This window comes from Dermochelys coriacea, chromosome 7 (assembly GCF_009764565.3).
Source record: "Dermochelys coriacea isolate rDerCor1 chromosome 7, rDerCor1.pri.v4, whole genome shotgun sequence".
NCBI classification, from domain to species: Eukaryota; Metazoa; Chordata; order Testudines; family Dermochelyidae; genus Dermochelys; species Dermochelys coriacea.
In genome coordinates, this window is record NC_050074.1 from 104,866,145 (window position 1) to 104,889,259 (window position 23,115).

Consider the following 23,115-nt stretch of genomic DNA (forward strand, 5'->3'; position numbering starts at 1 on the left):
CATCTGCAAACTTTATTAGCACACTCCCACTTTTTGTGCCAAGGTCAGTAACAAAAAGATTAAATAAGATTGGTCCCAAAACCGATCCCTGAGGAACTCCACTGGTAACCTCCCTCCAACCTGACAGTTCGCCTTTCAGTAGGACCCGTTGCAGTCTCCCCTTTAACCAATTCCTTATCCACCTTCTGATGTTCATATTGATCCCCATCTTCTCCAATTTAACTAATAATTCCCCATGTGGCACGGTATCAAATGCCTTACTGAAATCTAGGTAAATTAGATCCACTGCATTTCCTTTATCTAAAAAATCTGTTACTTTTTCAAAAAAGGAGATTAGATTGGTTTGGCACGATCTACCTTTTGTAAAACCATGTTGTATTTTGTCCCATTTACCATTGACTTCAATGTCCTTAACTAATTTCTCCTTCAAAATTTTTTCCAGGACCTTGCATACTACAGATGTCAAACTAACTGGCCTGTAGTTACCCGGATCACTTTTTTTTCCTTTCTTAAAAATAGGAACTATATTAGCAATTCTCCAATCATTCGGTACTATTCCTGAGTTTACAGATTCATTAAAAATTCTTGCTAATGGGCTTGCAATTTCAGGTGCCAATTCCTTTAATATTCTTGGATGAAGATTATCTGGGCCCCCCGATTTAGTCCCATTCATCATACGACGAATGAATGAAGATTTGACTTCAACTTTTTTTATCATCCCTAGTGTCTCGACCTGATCTTTATGCTATGTTTCCTGAGCTGAAAGAAGTAGGAATTCATCTCTTGCTACTCCCAGCACAACAGCTAAGCATTCTTTTTCATCATTGAAAAGGATTTTGCGTTTGAAAGAAGTCACCTTCTGCCTGATCATGTGAATGAACTAATGAGCATATCAACTGAAGGAATGGACTACCGGACATACAAGAAGAATGCATTGCATTTAAGAAGTTCATTAACAGAGTTGTGCAAAATTATAACAAGAAACCAAGAAGGATGTAGACTTAGTGCTTCATAGAAGGCTTGAGTAGCCAACATTAATTTGTGTGATGATTTTAAAATCTAATAAAATGGTCATGAAACATTTTTCAGTTTTTACTATGGTGCCATACAGCCCACCTTCACCCTCACGGTCTGACCCCTCATCAGCCCTGACCCCCCTCCCCTGTAAATTTGAAAACCCCCCCCCCCCCAATTTCAATTTCTGGGGAAAACACTGAGCCCTGGGAAGTTTGAAGCTCCCCTTTCTCTTTGCTCTTAGATGTGGTGGGGAAAGTAGCCAGACAGCAGGAGGTTTTTTAAGAAAAAAATGCCACAGAAGAAACCAGGAAGTAATGGGGCTCCTGAGACATGAAGCAGAGCAGCACGGGGCACTGAGCAGGGACCCAGAAGACCCAGGGCCTTCCGCTCATCCCCAGACTCCCGCTTCCCACAAGATCTATTGAGAGAGCTGCACTGTGAGATAGCTGCCCTGCAGCGCTGCTCTCATCCGTGATGGAAGTGCTGGGAGTGTAAATACTCTCTGATGGCTGAGGAACCGAGTGAGTACACAAACCAGCACTTTACTTTCACCGGTTCCCTATCACCGGTGAAACTTACAGTGCAAAAACTCTGTAAGTGTAGACATACCCTCAGTTGAAACAGGTGGGGGTATTCTCCATGAGGGGCTGTGGCTTTTGGAATTCTCTTCCTCCTTTGTACCTTCTTCCCTCCTTTTGGTCTGCCAGATCTCAGATTTGTTTTGCTTTGGGACATGCAGGAATGCTCTCCTGTCCTCCCAGGTATTCTAGTAGGGGCATGTGTGTGTTAGAAAAATGATTGGGTGAAGAGGGAGGTGATGAAAAGGGACTCGTAATGGAGTGGGAAACTTTTTGTAGGAGTTTAGCATTTTTAATATCATGTTAGACAGATACTGGGCCAGCTTCTCTGCTAGTATATATTGACCTAACTCCATTGACTTTAGTGGAGCTTTGCCAGTTTATCTGAAGATCTAGCCCACTGAGTTTTTAATTGATGTGCTTTGCCTAGAGAGTTTTGAAAGAAAATAAACAACAACTAGACAACAGTATCTGTCATGAATCAAGGCCAAAATAAGTTGATGATTGTTGTATAGTTTTGCTGAAGATGGATAGCTGTTTTCTAGTTTTAAGTACTTTTATTATTTTATAAAATAGAAAATGGGGAGAAGTATACGGGAGGGGGGGTATCGTGTGTGAGAGGCACAGAGAAACAAGGACTGATCTGTGCATATCTTTCATAAATGTATATATTTTAAGTTGCTAAATACAGATATAAAATACCAGTAGTCAGTTACTGTTGTACTTATTTATGTAATGCCAACAGTGGCCTTTGCAGATAGGAAGAAATGGTGCTCCTCTGAAGAGCTGATAAATACTTACTCACTGGAGTCCAACTGTGTGTGTGTTTTTAAAAGACTGTCTTATGATATATGGCAACATTAAGGGTCTCAATTTTATGTGTCACGAGGATGGAATGGATCCAGTTTTGTAAAATAATGTTTCTGAATATGAGACTAGGGAAGTGTAAAGAGTTCAAATGACTATATTGAAATGTGCCAGACAAGCATGGACTTTTGGGACATATGTTAAATGGAACCCACAACTCAGTTTAAGCAAAAGAAGCTCCACCCACAGGAGAAGGCCATTGACTTCTCCTCTTCTCGGAGACTAGAGATCAAAGGCCCGAGCTATATAAAGAAATAGCTGATCTGCCCAGCGTTGATTCTGGTTCCTGATCTAAAGACTGATGTGAACCTATAACCAGGGGAAAACCCAGTTTTGGCATTTGAGAGACTGACACTTATCAGAATCCTATGCAGGAGTTGCGGATGACCTCTGGAAAGCATTTGTGTGTGTGTGTGTGTCTGTAGGGTCTCTTATATTGTTTTTATATGCTTTTCCTGTAATGGTTTTACCTTAACAATAAATGTACTTGCTTAGAAGGAGCTGTGTGGTAACTTGTAACTGCTGGCAGAACACTGGTCATAGCCCTGGAAGAGAATGCAAAGCCCAGTTGCTGGCAATTTAGGGAAACAGGCTTGCTGGGGATATCCCACTATAGATCAGGGACCTATGCAGACTTAAACCCCTGGTCAGAAAGGGAGAGAGATGTGCATCCCCACCCAGGAGCAGTGAACTGGAAACCTTTAAGCGAGTGACCTTGAGGGATCACAGAGGGGAAAATATAGGTGCAGTTACACTGAAACTTTGACAATGTTCATAGTCGGCATTGTGGAAAATAATTTCATAGACAATTATAATCTTTCTATGCCACTTTTAAAAAAAAAACATTCAAATAGAATTTAATAGAGAATATACCTGATGTAGGTTGGTTGGAAAAAACCTATGGAAAGGACCTCATGCACTCTACAATTCAATTTTTTAGAGTAATTTCCATAGAGCCATATTACATTTCTATAGATTTTATCTCTATTTAATTCCATGGGATTTTTCCATCATGGTACATCTGTCTGGTATAATATTCTGTCTGTTTCCTTTATAGTCACTAAAGATCATGAACTAAATGATCACTGAATATATGTAAATGTTCGAGAGTATATGGACTGCTGACGATTTAGATTTCTAACTTCTTCTTCTTAACAATTTATATTATTTATGAGAGACTATTTATTCACATCCAATTTCCAGGATAAAGACCAAACTGGAATTAGCTGCTGAAGTATGAAAATCAGAGGAGTGAAACAGTTAACAATGTCATGTGCTGTAAGTATTAATGTTACTGGTGTAGTATTGGTTGTAGTAGCAGCACCACTGAGGGGAGTGGAAGAAGTCCTCAAAGACAAATAATTCCTACGCTTTCTCGGGAACCCAAAACATGTGCGAAATGCAGGTGAATCAATAGAGTTACATGTGTAGTCTGATACCTGTTTGTGTGTTCAGTGCTGGGTTTCTTAGTGGTATTCATTTAAATTAAAACAAAGGAACCAGAGCAACTCTTTCCAAAGCTTTGCCCCCATTCAAATGGCAATGGGGGCGTGCACATGTGCAATAATGCACATTGCATGTCTTTTCTTTTTAAGACATGACTGTTTAGCAGTCTACAGAAGTCAACTATAAAAATGCTCTTTCTAAATAGCTCTTTCCAGATCTGATAAATTATACATTCAAATTGTGAATGGATGGAGGCCCAGAAGTTTTAAATGATCCCAATTCAAAGCAATTCTTATTGGCAGATTTGTTAACAAATTTTAAAATATCACAGTAGCTTTGCAGGATTCAAAAAACAAATCATTTCCACCCCTAGGAAACAATTTCAAAATTTCCTGTGGAACTGCCTTTCTCTAAATTCAGGCTTATTCAATGATGGAAGGGCAAAACCCAGTGTTTGCCCAATGATTGAAGACAAAAATGTTAAAGAAGAAACATTTTCCAGACTCCGAAAGTTTTCCAAACTATGGGGAAAAAATTAAAAATTAATTACAAAAACTATATTTAATAAATTATATTTGGCAATCCTCTTAGCCTTTTAAGCAAAGTAATGCAAGGCAGCTTTCTAGAGGACCCTGGCAGAACACGCTGTAGCTTTCAAGGTTTCCACTGACTACTGAAGAATGAAATGTTTGACAGAGAAGCTGATGTGGTGTTTGGCAACACTGCTCAACTGATATTGTAAAAGGAAAGATGATGCTACTTTGAACAGCTGCAATAGTAACTAAAAATAGGTCCTTGTCTAAAAGTCTGCAGTCTCTATTCCACCTTGCCTCCCAGAACAGGCTAATCACAAGTACACAGTCCGGCACCCGCACATCTAAGGCTGAAAAAGTGAGAGCTTTCTTTCAGGTTTAACTGATAGTATGAAACTGTTCACTAGTTATTCCTCATTCTTGCTGCAGAAAGAAAATATATTTTAATAGAATCAGAAAAAAAACCCCAAAGATGTTCTGTCACTGGTCTTCTATGTATCTTGGATGGTCACATAATCTAACTGTAAGAGATGTGTGGTATTCTGCTGCTCTGTCCTAAGAGTTTAGGGGCTGATCCTGCACTTTGAAAGATGATTGGGACTTACTACCATCTGCCAGAAAAAAACAATTTATAAATCATTCCTAGTGCTAATACCAATCCTGGACCCATCTTGAACCCAGTGTGAGTTCTAGTCTGTCAAGAGTGCAGGATCAGGCCCTATTCGATAAGCTTCACAACCTATGAAGTAAGTAAATAATATGATACTGATTTTACAAGTGGCCTTTCACACAGCTGCCATTCCCACTACAACATGCACTTTTGGATACTAACAATAGGTCAGAATGTTCAGTAACATATGCCTGGCAATGCAGTAGATCAGAATATATATGTATATCAATTTTAAAAATTACATTATATCTCTAATTGGAGTCAATGGGAATTGCACCTTAGCACCTCTCAGAATCAGGCCTCTAACTTTTAGCAAATAGCTGAATATGTGGGGCCCTGTTCTAATCTCTTGAACTGACACGCACACATCTTTTGACCCAATATTTATTCCTTCTCTTCCGGGGAGAGCGTCCTCTTCAGGGAACCATAAGAACTGCTAGATTGGCTCAGCGCAAAGTTCCTCTAGTCCAGCATCCTGTTACTGACAGTGGCCAGTACTAGATAGGAAATGTATAAGAAACACCATAAGGGACAATAAACTCCATTTGTTAGTGGTTAGTGTTGTGCAATGATTTATAGCTCTTAAAACAACATTCATTGGAAATACTCCATGGAGCACGTCTCCTGGAATCTTCCTTGCTTTCCTTAGCTTCCTCTGTGGGTTCTGCCCTGGAAATGGCTGATATGGCCCTGATTTCAATCAATTTAAGGAAAAGCTTTCATCCTATTAACCACATGAACATCTGTGTTACCACCTGCTCAGCAATGGAGTCCCCAGTTGTCAAAATTTGTGATATGAAATAATTTTGCAGAAAATGTCTAGTCAGCATAAAAGTTGATCTCCCCAGGACTTCAGCATCTACAATGCTTATGAGCATTGTGGTACGTTTCCCAGTTTTGTATAAATATAATTTGTGAAAAATTTCATTTGATGAGTGTGACTAAAAAGTAGGTTTCAGAGTAGCAGCCGTGTTAGTCTGTATTCGCAAAAAGAAAAGGAGTACTTGTGGCACCTTAGAGACTAACAAATTTATTAGAGCATAAGCTTTCCGATGCATCCGATGAAGTGAGCTGTAGCTCACGAAAGCTTATGCTCTAATAAATTTGTTAGTCTCTAAGGTGCCACAAGTACTCCTTTTCTTTTTACTAAAAAGTAGTTATATTGCACATAGTCATCAGTATTAACCTCCTCTGCATCCAGTCATCTGAGTTTTATTCCCATTCTGCCTATAGGCATATTACACACAATTAATAAATCCTCTTTAGAGGCTCTATTTTTTTTCCTAATATGTAATTTTGGCTGAATGACGTTCAGGAATTTAAAAATAAGGATATCATTGCAGTAACTGAAATTATTTCTTCATTATAATTTGTATGCAAAGCCTTTATTTCAAACCTCTCCTTTTATTTAGTAATGTACATCATGTAACTGTGGCAGGGTTATGATCATAATAGAATACTTAGCAGTGAAAAGCTAAGCCAATCTTGTTCCTGTTGCACTCAATGATCATTTGAATAAGGATAAACTCAAGATGAGTATGGACAACTGGACAATGGACTTGAACAGAAAAACAGATTACATTTATCTAATAAATTGTTAGTCACCAGCTCTAATTTGGATTATTGAGCACAGCTGCCACCATTATTATAGGAGCATTCCCTCTGGCCTTGTCTAGAGTGAGGATTTTCAGAAGTTCTCCCAACATTGCTGTAGCAGTGGTTCAAGTCCACCACCAATCCTGTAGTGGTTGGAAGCACTAATGTACACTGGCTGCTGGCATTTTTACTACTGTGTTGATTAGACCCACTCAGGACAGGGTTAGATGAGATGATGGTAAAAAAGCCTGAGCTCTGTCTACATTAGAGCTTTCAACATTGCTAGTGCTGCTGGAGTTGCATCAGGGTTGAAACAATGATGGGAGAATCTCTTAAAATCCTCTGTGTAGACACTGTAAATGATTGACTGTGGGGATTACTCACATGCAAGGGGAGTGAGATTTGGCATGTACTCCCTCAGTATTTTCAACCCTAAGGATTTAAAAATCACACGTTAGCACCCCTCCCCCCCCCAAAAAAAATCATGAGGTTAACTTAAAAGTAATAATTGTGGGATTGTTTTATTTGCTTTTCTGGTTTTTGAGCTGCTAGGAGTCTTGTCTTTCTCCACTGCAAAGAGGGCTAGAAACACAGATTTTCTTGAAAGAAAAAAGGTTTCAACATTTCATAATTTTCACACCTTCACATGACTACAGGAGTTTGGGCTTTCATAACACAGGGCTTGTGATTAGATCATGAGTTGGCCAGACTGCTTCTCAATCTTTTTATAAGCCTGCCAAAAACTGTTCACTTACTGCTAGATATTAATTTATATGGGGGAGGGAGGAAAATAGCACAGAACTTTAATGTAGCGCCTCATGTTGTTCTGTCCACTTCAGCCATGAACTTCACATGGCTACTATTCCAAATTACAATGGAGGAGAAAAACTTCTAGAGTTTAACTAGTGAGCATACATCAAAAGCTGCAAATTTGTGTTTATCGTAGAGTCTTCACTCAACAGATTAATCCTGTTTGAATTCATGGGATTATTCACACATGTAATTTTTAAAGATTGGGTCCTAAATTCTGAAAAATATCCAGAAAAGAGGTCCATTCAGTTGTACATTTATTTGTTGAACAAATCTTTTATAATTTAAACTTCCTTAAACAGGTGTAGTAAACTGGGAGCACTAGATATAATATGCAAACCTTTATTTTTTTAGCAATTTTGGATACATTGTTTTTTCTATCTTTTTTTATTTAATTTTTAAAAATCTTATATAGACAAATGCATGTTCCTGAACTGATGTCATAGCCCAGAGTGGGGCACCTAATGTACTGGCCACAGAGGAGATGACCTCTGTTCTTGTGAGTAACAATTAAGGGCCTTCTGTTTAAACTGACAAGGATGCCTATAAATTCTGGTTGCCCCTGGTCTTCACTCCAACTGATTAAAAACAAGCAGTCTTTCTTGAGATTTTTGCATTGGAAAAATAGCAGCTGCCTGTTGTGACTGATGTAGCTATCCGAAATTAATTCTGATAAAGTTGTGACACACGGGAATGCTGGTAAGACTGATCTTTATTTCCTGGCCTCTGGCATGGGGCAAAATTATACAAAGTTATACCCCATCACTAACAGGGGTTAGTATTCACTAGCTCCAATGGCTACTGTTAAAAATAATGTTGTGCCTTCATTTATACCTTGAACTCAATATTATACTCCATTACTAAGAGCCTGATCTTGCTCCCATTGTTGGCCAATGACAAAATGCCCAATAACTCCCATGGAAGCAGAAGTAGCTAACACAATATGCATACCATAACTAGGGACTGCATTGTAAGATGGTTCTGTGCTACATACTTTTCAGTATTTTGTCTTTTTTACTGACCGCCAGCAGCTTGAATGGCCTGTGTCCTGCTACCACTTTGTCTCCTCTCTAGTTGCAAAGTAATTACTAGTGTCAGACAATGCTCTGGATATTAAATTTATAATTTTTTTTTTAAATCTGAGTTTGACCAAAGAAATTCCCCCTTCAATTAATCTTTTCAATTATCTATCTGTAGAGCTGATAAAAATATTTTGAAGATTCCAGTGTTTTACTGAAATTACAAAATATAGGTATATTTTTTTAAATTTAAAAATCAAGTAAAAGTTTGAAAAATTCCTGCAAAATGTTACTGTTTTTTCAATGAGCTCTACTATTTACACAAATCTCCAGCTATGTCTACCCTTGAGTATTGTATTTGTGTTAACATCATGCTACATTGTTATGATATCTGAGGCTGCATGTCTTCTTCCTCACCCATATCTTTTTAGGATACTCTTTTACAACTATAGAAATAAGCGTAGGTGGTCATATTTTGTATTACCTTTTTGCTTCTTTGGACAGGAAATCATGCTGCTTCCTCTCTTTTAATATTAATGTGTTCTGAACATGTGTATTAGTCAATTCTTAATTTGTAATGAAAGAGGTTCCAGGGCTCAAGCAATTTTTTTACATTCATGACTGATTCAGCAAGCCCAGAGGTGCTGGGGATATGAACTGCCAAGCCTAGAGGTGTCGGGGCTCAGCCCTGGGAAGAGCCCTGCCACAAATTAAGCTCTGATATTAGTATTGCCATTAGTTCATTATCACAAGATGCCAATTTGTGTAACAGCAAAAAATGTAAAACCAGAAGAATCTGAAGCCAACAACAGTATATACTTAACAGAATCAGTTCATGCAATGTGAAACAGAATATTTTCTGCCTATAACTTTTTTTTTATACAAGCATAAAAACTTGCCAATTATCTTTAGCTAATTGCAATGTACCATCACCATTAGATGGCAGTAAAGCAGTATACCTTTCCTTTCACTGGTCTTCCCCTTGCACCAGGTGTGTTTTTATAGGTTGTTAAATAAGGCACAATGTGACATCTTGCCTGGAATACCTATTTCCTTAAAAGGAGAAGAGTATAAGGTGGTTTTTCCTCTTTTGCCCTTATCCAGGATTCTTGGCAGATATGTCATGCAGTTCACTTTTGGCTAAATTTGAGTACGTGACTGCGCATTTTAGAAGTTCTCACTGTGGCATACCACAAGCTAGCACACACTTCCTGCTGTGTAGAACATTAGTCCATTTAAAAAAGAAAAGAAAAAAGATTAGTATGGGTAAGCACAAAAAATCTGAATACAGTGGACCACTTAATTGGCTAACTGCCATCAACCATTTTAGCACTTGCATCTTCCTAGCTACTTGTACTGTATTATTAGAGGAGAATAAATCATTTGACACAACTAGGTTTTAGAAAAATATGTGAAAATCGTTCAGGCACAAAATCAGTAGCAATGTATGAAATTTTCCATCTGAGTGCTTTCTACTAAGGGAAAATATTTCAGTGAGGTGCAATATTTTTAATCTTGTTTTAGATTAAATAGTTTTAATGTATAAATCACTGCAGGGCATGATTGTTAAGTACAATGCAGTTTTATTTATTCTGCTTTTCAGCCTATGGTATTTCTTTGTGCAAAGCTAAGAAACAAGTTTTAGACAAACCTATATATTTTAAATAGCCCCCTACTGTACATTACAAATCATGAGAACAAATATAAATAAAAGTGTGATGGGGCAGTCTGCCTCTTCAAGGCAGGAGTACCTAATGGTCAGTCCATCCCAGCATGTTTCAAGGCCCTTTAAAGGTTTCAGAGGTCCAATATAAGGACCTATGAGGGATATGGATAGAGAGGAAGTGCTCGGGGAATGAATGGTTGTTGGGAGGAAATCTTGTTACTGTATTGTTAAGGGCCCAGCTCCAGGAGCCTTGCAGAGAGGGTTGGGCAGGGATCCCCTCTCACTAGGGTGATCATACATCCCATTTTGTTCGGGACAGTCCCTTTTTTAAGCCCTGTCACGGCCGTCCTGACTTTTTTGGCAAAAGTGGGCATTTGTCCCATTTGCTCTTGCCAACAATGGGGTGCGGAGGAAAGTGTGGGAGGCGAGCAGTGATGTCAGCCCCACGTGAGGGGGGATGCAGGGCTTGGGTGAGCAGCGACGCCAGCCCGAGCCTCATGCGGGGAGGGGGGCTTGGGCGAGCGGCTTGGGCCAGGCCCATGGGGGGGGAAGCGGGGAGGCCTTGGGCTAGCCCCACGTAGTGTCCCATTTTCTTTTTGGGAAATATGGTCACCCTGCCTCTCATCCAACCACTTGGGAATGAGACGGGGAATAGCATATGTGCTGCTCGTAAGGGCACATAAGCGCCAACTCTGTGAGTGGTGTGGGGCTGGAGCACTCACAGGGGAAAAAATAGTGTGTCCTGAGCACCTACCGGCAGTCCCCCATCAGCTCTTCCTTTCCCCTCCCCCCTCCCCCCCCCGTACCTCCCGCCTGCTGCAAACGGCTGTTTCGTGGCGTGCAGGCAGGAGACTGGGGAGGGGGGGGAGGAGTGAGGATGCAGCACACTCAGGGGAGGGAGTGGAGCAGGGGTGGGAAGAGGCGGGGGGCATTGGGGGATGAGGTGGAGTGGGGGCGGGGCCTGGATCAGAGCTGGGGGTCAAGCACCCCCCGGCACTTTGGAAAATCGGCGCCTGTGACAGGGCAGACACTCATAGTAGAAGGTTGTCAAATCTGCTGAACCTGAGGAGTAAAGAGGGCCGGCTGAGGGAGAAGCTAGTTAAGGCCCCATAGCAGGCTAAAAGACACCATTTGGGAGGAGCTGGGGACACCTGGCTTGAGGAAGGAAGGACTAACTGCCTAAATTACTCAGCTCCAGCAGGAAGGCTGGGTATGCTGCTGACTATCTGAAGTACACCTAGCTCCAGGAGGAAAGCTGGGGTGTCCTGGCTTAAGGACAGAGGCAATAGCTGCCTGAGTTACCCACACTCCAGGGAAGCCATCTGAGGACCCAGTGTTCCATAAGAAGAGTTCAGTTCAGGAGGGGTGAAAGACATTTTGTTTGTGTTAACGAGGGAGTGTGTATTTTGGACTTTGAATATCCTGGAGGGCGACTGAACTTTTAAGTGACCTGGCTGGAGGGCTAGGCCACAGAAGACCAGACAGAGATAGCTAACAGGATGCGGTGACCCAGGGGAAGGACTAGCAACACTACATCTATCCACAAGAGGATGCCAGCTGCTGAGTTGCTTCTGGGCACAGGGGGCTTGCTCTGGAGTGGGACCCTATGACAACATGCAATGCTCAAACTATTTGACGCTCTTGCAAATGTTGCTCACAAAATGCACAACTGTGGCTTCCAAATACAAACTACAGCACTTGCACGTGTCAATCTGTAGTATACACCTTGGGCCAGATGTTCCCTTCACTTATATTGGTGAAAAACTGTTGACTTCAATGTTGGATTTATACCAGTATAACTGAAAGCAGAATCTGCCCCCTGGATGAAAGTAAAATGAATAAATGAAAAACCCATTGTGGGAAAATTTGCTAACAACTTAAGTCCAATCAAGTGAGGTGCTTGGTGTCCTATAAAGTTGAAAGGAAAGTGAGGCGGTATGGTACCTGCTTTAGATTTATCTCACTACCAACATAGCCTATAAGAAAATAAGAAGGAGTCTTCTCCCATAGATTATAATAATAATTACTTCTGATAGCACTTTTCATCTATCAGTCTCAAAGACCTTTACAAAGAAGGTCAGTGTCATTAGTCCCATTTTACAGATGGGGAAACTGAAGCACATAGGGATGAAATGGCCTGCTGGGTGACATTCGGCAACTGGCAGAGCCAAAGCCTGGAATAGAACCCAGGTCTCCTAAGTACCAGTCCAGTGCCTGTAGATCTGCTCTAGAGAATACTTCAACCCAATGGGTTAAGTAGAAAAACTAAGGAGGAACATTCCCTGGAGGCAGAGTATCCCAATGTGCACCTTCCTCTGAAATATCTGATGCAGCCACTCACACAGGCCATTGGCCAAGATGGACTATGAATCTGGACATTCCCATGTGCCACAAAGGCAATGCACCATATAAGTTTAGATTGGACTTCTGATGGTGTCAGTTTAGAGAGACAAGGGCAAGGTAATATCTTTTATTGGACCAACTTCTTTGGGGGAAAGAGATAAGTGATTGAGCTACACAGAGCTCTCCTTCAGGTCTGGGAAAGGTAGTCAGTGTCACATGATGGAACAGATTGTTTAGCACAAGTAGATCACACCTATTGTGAGTGACCATTCAAAGTGAAGTGGACTATTAACATTTTTGCCGTTCATAGGACAAAAAAAGCGGGGTGAGTGGGTTACAGATTGTTGTAGTAAGCCATAAATCCAGTGTCTTCATTAAGACCATGGTTTTTAGTGTTTAGCAAAGTTGTGAATTTAAGCTCCCAGGCTTGTCTTTTGAAGGTGTGTAGGTTTCCTTTGAGGACAAGGACTGAGAGGTCAGATACGGAGTGATTGTTTTGTGAAAAGTATTTGCCCATGGGTTACATGGTATTTTTCTATGTGGGTTCATTCAAGAGCATAGTGATTGTCTGGTTTCACCTACATACTTGTTGTTGGGGCATTTAGTGCACTGGATGAGATACACCACATGATGTGATAGGCTCATGTAGGACCAGGAATCTTGAAAGGTGTGCTATGGGGAGTATTGATCACTGTAGCAGTGGAGATATGTCTGCAGATTTCTGTCAGTTTGTCTTCTTGGTGGATATTGCCAGTATACATAAAGTTTATCAAAGAGCAAAATGAACAGATGTTCTAATAGAAAATCTGCTATTTAGACAAATTCTAACCTGGAACCTAAAACTGTCACCCTTCAGTAGTTTTTTACTACTTATTTCCAGTGAGAATTTTTCACTTGATGTGTTGTTAAAACTATAGTTTTTGTCTGAGGCAAATGCATCATATGATGTAGTTCATTTAAGGCCCAATCCTGGAGAGGATGAGAGATCTTTGAGGTGCTTCAAACAGGAGTTTAGGATGCTCAGCAGGATTTTGCCCTACATTGCATGATCTAAAAAAATACAGTACCGTACATGATGTACATGACCAACACAACCAAACGTTAAGCAGCACCATGTGAATTCTCTTAATTATTAACTGTCATATTGAGATTAAATTGGGCATTAAATTAAGGTTAAAGTGAGATTAAATTGTGACCTGAGGTGCAGTAAAGGCACACTAAGCTTTCAAATATAAAACCATTACTTAGAGAATAAAATTAAGGACCTGCATTGCCTATATTATAGTTTAGTGTTTGTTCTTTTTGTGGTCCATAAGGAAAAAGGAAAAGTTCATGCAGTCTGTATTTTCTCCCTTATTTTGGAGGATCCCAAGAATTGAATTTGATCAGTTATTTCTCAGTGTAATGTCTTTTACGGTGGTTTGTGTCCTAGACATCATTTCAGTTAGCTACCGGAGCTAGCTGTTGTTATAATCTATGAGGGAAAACTCCTTCTCATTTTCTTGATGTTAGGTCTCTTGTTCTGTTCTCTTTGTTTGCTCCCCATGTTCTTAGCTCTGTCTTCCACATTTCCCACTGTATTTTTTTTGTTTCTTTTCTCTCAGGCTGAGATTTTCAAAAGTGCGTAAGTCAAGTAGGTTCCCAACTCGTATTGAAAGCACTGGAAGGAGTTGAGTGCCTAACTCCTTTAGCCCCTTTCGGAAACCCTCTATTGGTCCTATATTAATACTTCCATGAAATGCTAGCCTCAGTATAGAATGCAGAATTTGGGCATGTTCTTCCATATGGCATGGCTGCCTTGAGCTGCATCACTGACCCAGTCTGGTTCTAAAGCTGGCATACATAGCCCCCTCAGGACCATCCCTGTGCAAGTGTGATCCTCGAGGGCTCTATAAGCTCTTATACAAATTCCCCTCAAATATTTAATATCAGTACAGGGGGACTGGCCCCACACGTAGCAGCAGGACTGGGAAATGCAAAGGTATGCTGAGTGCACTTCATTCATAGCTGCTTTAGCCCACTTATATTCTCTGCTGCTCCTTGATGAGAATTGTACTTGTGTGAAATGCTTTAAAAATGAATTTAATTTTCATAACTCCCCTGTGAAATATGGCTGGCAAAAACTTTGAAAAACAAACACTGGAAAGGAATAAGGGCTGGCCAGGAGAGTGAGGATTCAGCATTTAAACTAGCCTTTAACCTTGAAAAACAAACAACCTTGACTTTGAAAAACAAACTTTATATTTGTGGATAATCTAAGCACTATACCCAGATGTACAGATACTCTTTTCCCGACCTATGTATTAGCTAATGTTAAAAAAATTATATTTAATAAAATTTTAAAATCTGATACTGAATCATTGCAGAGGGGCTCGGTAACTTACCCAAGGCAAAGAGTGAGTCACTGTCTGAGCTAGAAGTAGAACTTACAAGTTTCTGGCTCTCAGTCCACTAGACCATGCTACCTCTTTAATCAGTTCTGCGTTTTACTCTATTAAGCACTTTCTTCCTTCTCCATTTCTTATTCATAAGGCTAATCTTTTACTGGATGTTTTAAAATTAATTCTTCAATTTTAAGGAAAGATGAACACATAATATAAGGCTGTGGTATTTTTCAGACTCTAAGCAAATATTAAATAAAAGCTTTATAGCTAAACAATTCAATCAAGGAGCAAATTCAGATTTCTTACAACAATTGAGTGGATTATCTCTGCAAACAAATCAAATTCATTTAATGTAGCAAAAGAAATGCCAAAACTAGGCTAACTTAAACAGTCCCAGACACAGAGTCATTGGTTAAGAAGAAGTCTGTGAGGAGATCTGAATTCAGGTCAGAAGTCCATATAGAGAGGATGGTGGCAAACAAGAACTTCATATAAATGGGCATTAGCCATAGGTGGTATATTACTACAAGTACAAGTCATTTAGGGTCACTAGATAACACATCAGTTGCAGATTTGGAAAATGTATGGGAGTTTGATAAGAAAAGTTAAGTATCCCTATATTTAGCAATACCTGAAAAGGTTCTATAAACCTGGAGACCAAAGCATTCCACTTTAAAACCATCCAGAGGATCTACTGGGTTTTAAAGCTTAACAGAATTCTGGCTTTATCACTACGATATGGGAATGTTTGTTCAACTGCTGTGGGTTATTCCAGATTTAGGTTATTTGAGGCAAGTACTGAGCCAGATTCTGGGCTGATCTACACTTTGGCAACATTGGTTTATGCAAGATGGGAGTTAGAGCAGGACTGGCCCACTTGCTCCAGAATGAAAGTGGTAGTGAATGAGTTTTTCTTTTTTCTTTGGCTACATTGATTGTTTTTTCACTGACTCTAAACGTGTCTTCTCCATCCTTCATTCAACTATTGTGCAGTGTGCTGGGTACATCATGTCTTGTATCTGTAGACTGTGCCAGAGGTTACATTTTTACTTTTCCCTTTAAGATTGAATTGCATTCTGTTTTCATAGAGGTTTTCAAGGTTGAGTGCTCCCCTTTCCTCTTGCCATTTCTAGACTTATAAAGTTTCCCTCTGCTATGTCTTCACTGAGATGTTAAAAAAGGAAAAATGACTTAGGGCTCCCCATAATGTTTGGGAGAATCTGCTGCATTTCACCTTAGTGGAATGGCATGTTATGAGGATTTTCTCCTGTTAATTGTATATCTTGTTTTTCCCCTTTCTTTGTTGAAACAGGGTAATGTGCAATACCTTTTGCGGCTCCTCCCTCAACCCCCCCTCAGACCAAAGCTAGGAGGTAGTGCTGTTTAGCATGTAAATAAAGCACCCAGTAAATAGATCTGTCGGCATTATATGCCAGGAACTCTCATCTACACAATGATGAATTCAAGTCCTGCATTGTTTGTTTTCTTTCACCGTAGTAAAGGTGATCACTCTGTAATTAGGTTTTTCCCCCTCCCTCTCTCCTTCTTTAACTTCATCTTTACTAATTATACTTAGTGCTCAGCATTTCACATCAATTGGGTCAAAATCCAAAGGTAGCCTATTGTCATCCATTTAGTATTACTGGTTCCTATCATCCAGCCCCACATAAAATACGCATGTTATTGAGCTGACAAAGGACGTTGTGTTGAAGATACATTTGGAAAGAAATGTCTAGAATTCACTATTCTGGCCAGAGGAGTGGGGCACATGCTTTTTGCATTTTAATTTGAAATTCAGTGAATATTTTGAATGCCACAGCATGTCTATAATGTTATTTAAAGGATCTTGTGCATTCAGGCATATGATGATTGACATTGGCTGTAACTTGATGCAATGTTGCCTGTTTTAATTCTTTTTGGTGCAGTGTTATCTTTGATCACTTCCTATTCACTGGAAAAACCCCACAGTTGCAATCCCACATGATGTTTCACTGAGAGGATGCCAAGTACTCTATGGTACATAGCTATTCAAGGCACTTTGTCCACCCTCAGGCTGCTCATTAGAGTGATGGCAGTTTCTATTTTAATGAATAAAGAAGAGTGCAAATTCCCCACTTCATTCATGGACCTTGAATAGTAAAGAGGAATGTTTTGTTTTGTTTTTTCCCCCTATTCCCTACTTCTTTGTTTTCTTGGAAATTGTGTAAACTTCTTCATAACTATAACCACCACTGCATATGCATGCAAAGAATGTCCCAGTTACATTTTTTTGAGTCTAGGGTAGGTGTGGTTTCAAAGTCCATTCAATCTCTCCAAATCTCATTAAAATGCATAATACAATATATTACCTGGGGGATGAGGGAGAGAGAATTCACTATTTTTCTTCTTTATTCCTCCCTCCCCAATGGACTGTATTGAGACAAAATGTCTTTCCCTACAAAAACAGCATTTTGCACTTAGTGACTTCCACTTAAAAGTCAGGATTTGCTCACTGTTTCCCAGCTGGGGTATTGGAGAAACTACAGAAAGAAACTGGAGTAGGAATATATAACGCTTTAAAGTTAAGCGCATGCTGAAGTGCTTTGGTGATTCTGGTCCTAAATGCCTACAGTCAATGTAAATGGAGGGTAGAATGCAGGATCTCTCGCTCTCAGAGCACTTCTCTGATTAGACTGCTATCCAAGGGAGAATGCAATGAACTCTCTCTGTTGTACACAAATGCTACCCATAGGCCAGTCAGAGGGCAATGACATGAGAATTTCTCTTCTCTAATGGGCTGAGTTAGTAGAGGGAGATTGATTTAAAGACTGGATTTATTCCCAGTCTTTGCTGGCAGCATTGAGAGTTGCCAGTAGGCTTGTTTGTCCAGTGGGTTAAGATGTATATGTATTGCATGCTGTGCTCTTGTTCACAGCTACTTCACTTTCTATGATGGCAGAAAAAATTTGTGGTAGGAAATGTTACCTAGATATGGTGATGGAGCTACTACTAGTGATTAATGAGTACAGCATGATGGGCCTTAGCTACTTTGGCTTGGGATTTTGATTAGGCGCTTTATGGCCTACCTCTAGATTGTGACTGAGTGGATAAAGTAGCAAGAGCAGAAACCCTGCTCCCTGTCCCAAAGACAGTGGCAGAGTAGTGTCACTGTGCAAGGAGCAGTGTAACCCTTCTGCAGACCCCAGCACGAAGGCCAGGCAAAAAGTCTACAAAAATCCACATGCTCTGAAGGGGCTTTCTCCTCGGTTGGGGGAGGTGAGTGCCTTTGCTTGGTACATATGATTTGTATTCAAATGTATGAAATCAAGTAACTGCATACAGTTTTATCTTGCCAAGGAAAAATTGAGACAAAATATTCATACCTAAAACGTTGCCGCATTTCATAATTACATATTGGTTCCAAGAGAGTGGGGAATTATTTGAACATTAATTCTGTGTGCGTATATTCTTTCAAAGCCCCATTCCAAAGCATGCAAACATTAGGGGGTTGAAACATTTAATCACTTAGTAAACATCTCTCAATGGGATTGCCATTTAGTTATTGTCTTAATTGATTTTCTACATTGAAAATACAGTGAGCGTGGATACATACAGTGAGCATGGATCCAGACAGGAAAAAGTCTACATCTTTACAGCTAAACAAAAGCATGTCTTCCCTCCTTCTGAAACTTCCCTGCCTTCTTAGAAGCTGTCTGCATGTGTACTTCCTCCTTTCTCTCCCTTGTTCATGCATATTTGAATGACTTTTTTTTACCACACCTATTGCTGTGGCATTTGCACTCCTAAAAGGCATTACGTGAAACTGCCCGCATTATATAGCACAAACAGTCCCCTTCCTTCTACTGTGCCACCCAAATGAAAATTTTCCAGCAACAAGCATGTCAAATACTTGATCCAAAAGAAGTGCCTTGCCTTGAGCTCTGAAGGGCACTGGCAGACCACCTGAGGGAGTTAGTGTCCCAGCTAAGGATCCCCGCACTGAAAACATGCTGCCTTAGTCCTCAAGAGTCCGCAATGGGGGACTGTCAACAAAAATACCTCATCTTATCTCTGTCATCACCATGAGACTTTCTGGGACACAGGAGAGGGGACACATCCCCAGTCTGACAGCCTGTGTGCTGTTGAGGAGGATAAAAATCTCGGAGAAGGAGAACATCAAACTGGAGCAGAAAGAAATGATCCCATAGTTGGGACCTACCTTCTCCTGGAGGATACCTCTCCGGGGAGGGAATCCCAGTTATGAGGACGAGACAGGTAATAGTAATGGGGGATAGCTTGATTTATGGTGACCGAGAGAACCTCATGGTGAATTGGGTGCTGGGTGAGAAGGTTACAGATCTCTCAAGACATCTAGACAGACTTATGTGCAGTACTTGGGAGGAGCCTGTGGTTGTGGTATATGTAGATACCAGTGACGTAGGAAAAGATAGAAGAGTGGTCCTGAAGGCCAAATTTAGGCAGCTAAGTAAGAGATTAAAGTCCAGGACCTCAATGGTAGCATTCTCTGAAGTGCTTCCAGCTCCAAGCGCCAATTAGGCAGAACTGCAGGGTCTCAATGCATGTATGAGATGACTATGTAGGGAGGAGGGTTTTAGATTTATTAGAAACTGGGGAACCTTTGGGGAAAGGAGAAGTCTATACAGGAAGACTAGGCTTCACCTAAGCCAAAATGGAACCAGATTGCTGGCATATAAAATTTAAAAGGTCGTAGAGCAGTTTTTAAACTAGGGGCTGGCTGCTTTTTTTTTAAATAGACTGCTGAGTTGACAAATAAGACTTTCCCCGAGTTGTTACCCCTGCAACCTCAACCTGGAATAGGAAGGTCATTTTGTGTTCTTTCACATCACCATGAACAAAGATTTTGCATTAGGAATGTAATTAACAATATTCTTGATACCCACATGTTGTAATATTTGCTCTCCTATAGCTGTGTTGACTCTACAGAACTAAAAGGAGTAGAAGGTAGTAAAAAAAACACAAAAAAAAACCCACTGTGTATTTAGGTACTGGTCCTATAAAGACTTAAGCAGGTGCTTAACTTTATATACTGTGAGTAGTCTGAAAGATTGAGGCTTTAATCAGTAAGGTGAGTAGATATGACCCAGAAAGCAGGTCTTTGGAATAAGACTAAAAAGAAAAGGAGTACTTGTGGCACCTTAGAGACTAACAAATTTATTAGAGCATAAGCTTTCGTGAGCTACAGCTCACTTCATCGACTGTGGCACTTGCCCAAATAGAACTCCACCTTAAGGGCAAAAATATCTCTGTATTGCCTGGATGTGTGGATTTCCTTTCCATAACTGAAGCATCAGGAATAATTAGATGGAAAGATACTTAAGCCAGTAAGGAAAGTACATTGTATTTTATGATGCTTTCTCTAGGATTCTTTTGTAACATGAGAGAAATTACATAAACATTGGTAAGTTAGGGGTAGAATTACAACCATGCATTTGTTTAAACTGTTCTGTGCTGCTTTCCTCACTTTTTTTTATGGTTCTATTAATGATTTTGAAAATTGTGAGCTTAAGGAGTATTAAAATGTCTTGGCAATGTATTGTTTCTCAATCTTTTTACTACTGGATTATATATACCTTGTTTCTATTTGATTTTGATTGCTTGCTTGGCCTAGATTCACTGCAAACATTTGGTATGATTGAATAATTTTTAGTTGTGCTTTCTTGCCATGCTTTATGTTTTGCAGCTACAGCGTTGCCAGTCAGCACCACAGTCTACAGTCTTTATCCTTTGCTGGATTTTTAAAAGGGTATTTTATTGCCTGTCATTACCATTCATTGTGGCTTTATGGACTGTGCTCACTGCTTGCTCACTCTCCTGATGTTTTCTTCTAGCTTCTCTGCCACATATTGTGCCCTCTATTATGCCAGGAGGTTCAGGGCTTCTGCTGAAGGTTTTACATCTTTCCTTCTGCAGCCCCCACTTTTTTGGCATGCTTTTGATTTTTTCTTTTTATGAAAGTTGCTGGAGTTTGAAGAGGAGAGAATGAATTCCTTAATGTCCAGATGATTTAAATTGTACTGAATGTTTTCAAATATTGTTGCCTGTTTCATAGCATGTAGGCTAACTAAATTCCAAGCAGGGCTGCTTTATGCTGTTTAAGAAGTTCTTTGTTACTCTTCTATCTCTTCTTGCAGTGCTGCTGGGCTTGGAAAATTAAAGGTAACTGCAGTGATTAGTTCAAATGCTTCAGTTTGGTGTGGATAAAATGGAACTTGACTCCAACTAAAAGATACCTGAAGATTTTTCATAACTAGACTCTCCCCATCTTAGTCTATCTCTAATATCTCCTTAAATCTGACAAGTGCTGATGTCTGCCATCTTCCTGATGCGGTATTTCCCTTCTGAAAGCCAAGTCTGCCACTGCTGTGGCCCCATCCTGAATTCCTTAGTTCAAGCAAAACTCCCATTGCATTATATCAGCCAGATTCATCGTTGCTATAATTCTATCAGCTGTACCAAGATTTCAGCTATGGAATTATTATCATGGGGAAGATCAGGACTGGACCCATTTGGAAGATCAGGACTGGACCCATAGTTGGTGACAAAGGTAGTGTCATTTAGCAGATTAAGGACTTGTCTACAGGAGAAAGTTGTATAACACCGACAGGCCCTGGTTCTCGTCAGGCGTGATCGAACCTGAGACCTCTGAAGCTTAGTGTGTGTGTGTGTGTATGTGTGTATACAGGAGGTGTGTGGGTTACAGTTACACTGGCATAACCTAAGTGGTGAATTTACACCAATATAATTAAACCAGTGCAAACCCCTGTGTAGCATGCATTGGGGACATATTTAAGCTAAACAAATATAAGGGATTGTACTGTTTTTAACTATTGATTTTAGAATAAATTTAAGTTAAATCAGTGTGTCTTTCCCATGTAGATGTATGACCCAGGCTGGAGACTTACTACTTTGGACTTAGATTTTAATGGGACTACTCACGTGAGTAAAATTAAGCTTGTCCATAATAAGTCTCTTTTCAGGATCACAGCCTGTCTCTATGAAGTTTAAAAAGCAATCTACTAAAACTTCCATTGGTGGTAGTGAAGTATTATAACTTGATTTTTAAAATTCAGATATTTGCTTCCACAGTATTGCCACTAGATGAAGTTATCTGTATTTTTAAAATACGTTTTCCTTTAAAATAACATAACTGAAACTCACATTCCCAGTGAAGTACCAAGTTAGTTTGTCAAAATGGGACCAATGTTATGAACTCAAGTCTTCTCTCCTCTCCTCCTCTCCTGATTATCTGTAATAGCTGTTGACCTGTGATTTTAGTCCCCTTGTGTTGCAAAGATATATCATTTTAAATAGCCCAACCATCCCACTGACTTCAGAGGGAGTTGAGGTTGCTCAGCACCTTCCAGAAGATGCTAAACACCTCAGAGGACTGGGCCTCAAATACTTATTTGTATGAGCCCTTCATTATCTATTCTGAAAATGAAACTGGTTGTAATGTAAATTATAGAATGGATCTTTCTATCGCTTAAGATCTTGCAACTTAAACCTCCTAGGTTGCTTATCTGCCTTCTGCCACCTCCCTATGGTTTATCCAGTACACTTGGCATTCTTGATTATTCCTTGCATATAAATTTCAGTCGTACCCAGAGGGTACCTCTATTCTGTAATAAGTTACATTGTGAACAATTTAGCAAGAGAGCTGTTCTGTCCAAATGCTGAGTGAAACATTCTTTAGCAGGAAAAGAAAAATGCTTGGAGGCTCCATGCATATTTCTATTGTAACACTGTAATAAGTCAATTATATTGAAATTAAAATGAAGCTTAGCGTTTTATCTCTCCATTCAGTCATGTGATAATATGGAACTTTCCAAAAAGCTCAAAGCAAAGCATCCCCAGCATGTCCCAAAACATAAGGTCCAGAAACTCAGGTTGATTGGCTAACCATTTCTACACTGATTCACAGCAGTCATTAAAATATGCCCTTATTTTAGCAGGATACATTTGCAATGTCATAATCTTATTATATTCCAGTTGTCCATTTCTCTGCTGGTCAGGTTATATATAATACTTGTCTCTTATGATTCCTTAGCAGCTTCTGACCCTATTTCATGCACAACTTGAAGGTTACCACTTCCTGTATTTTAGAAAGGATCCTGTTGTAAAATCTTTTTTGTATCACTGAGGGACATGCTCCCTGAAGCCATTTT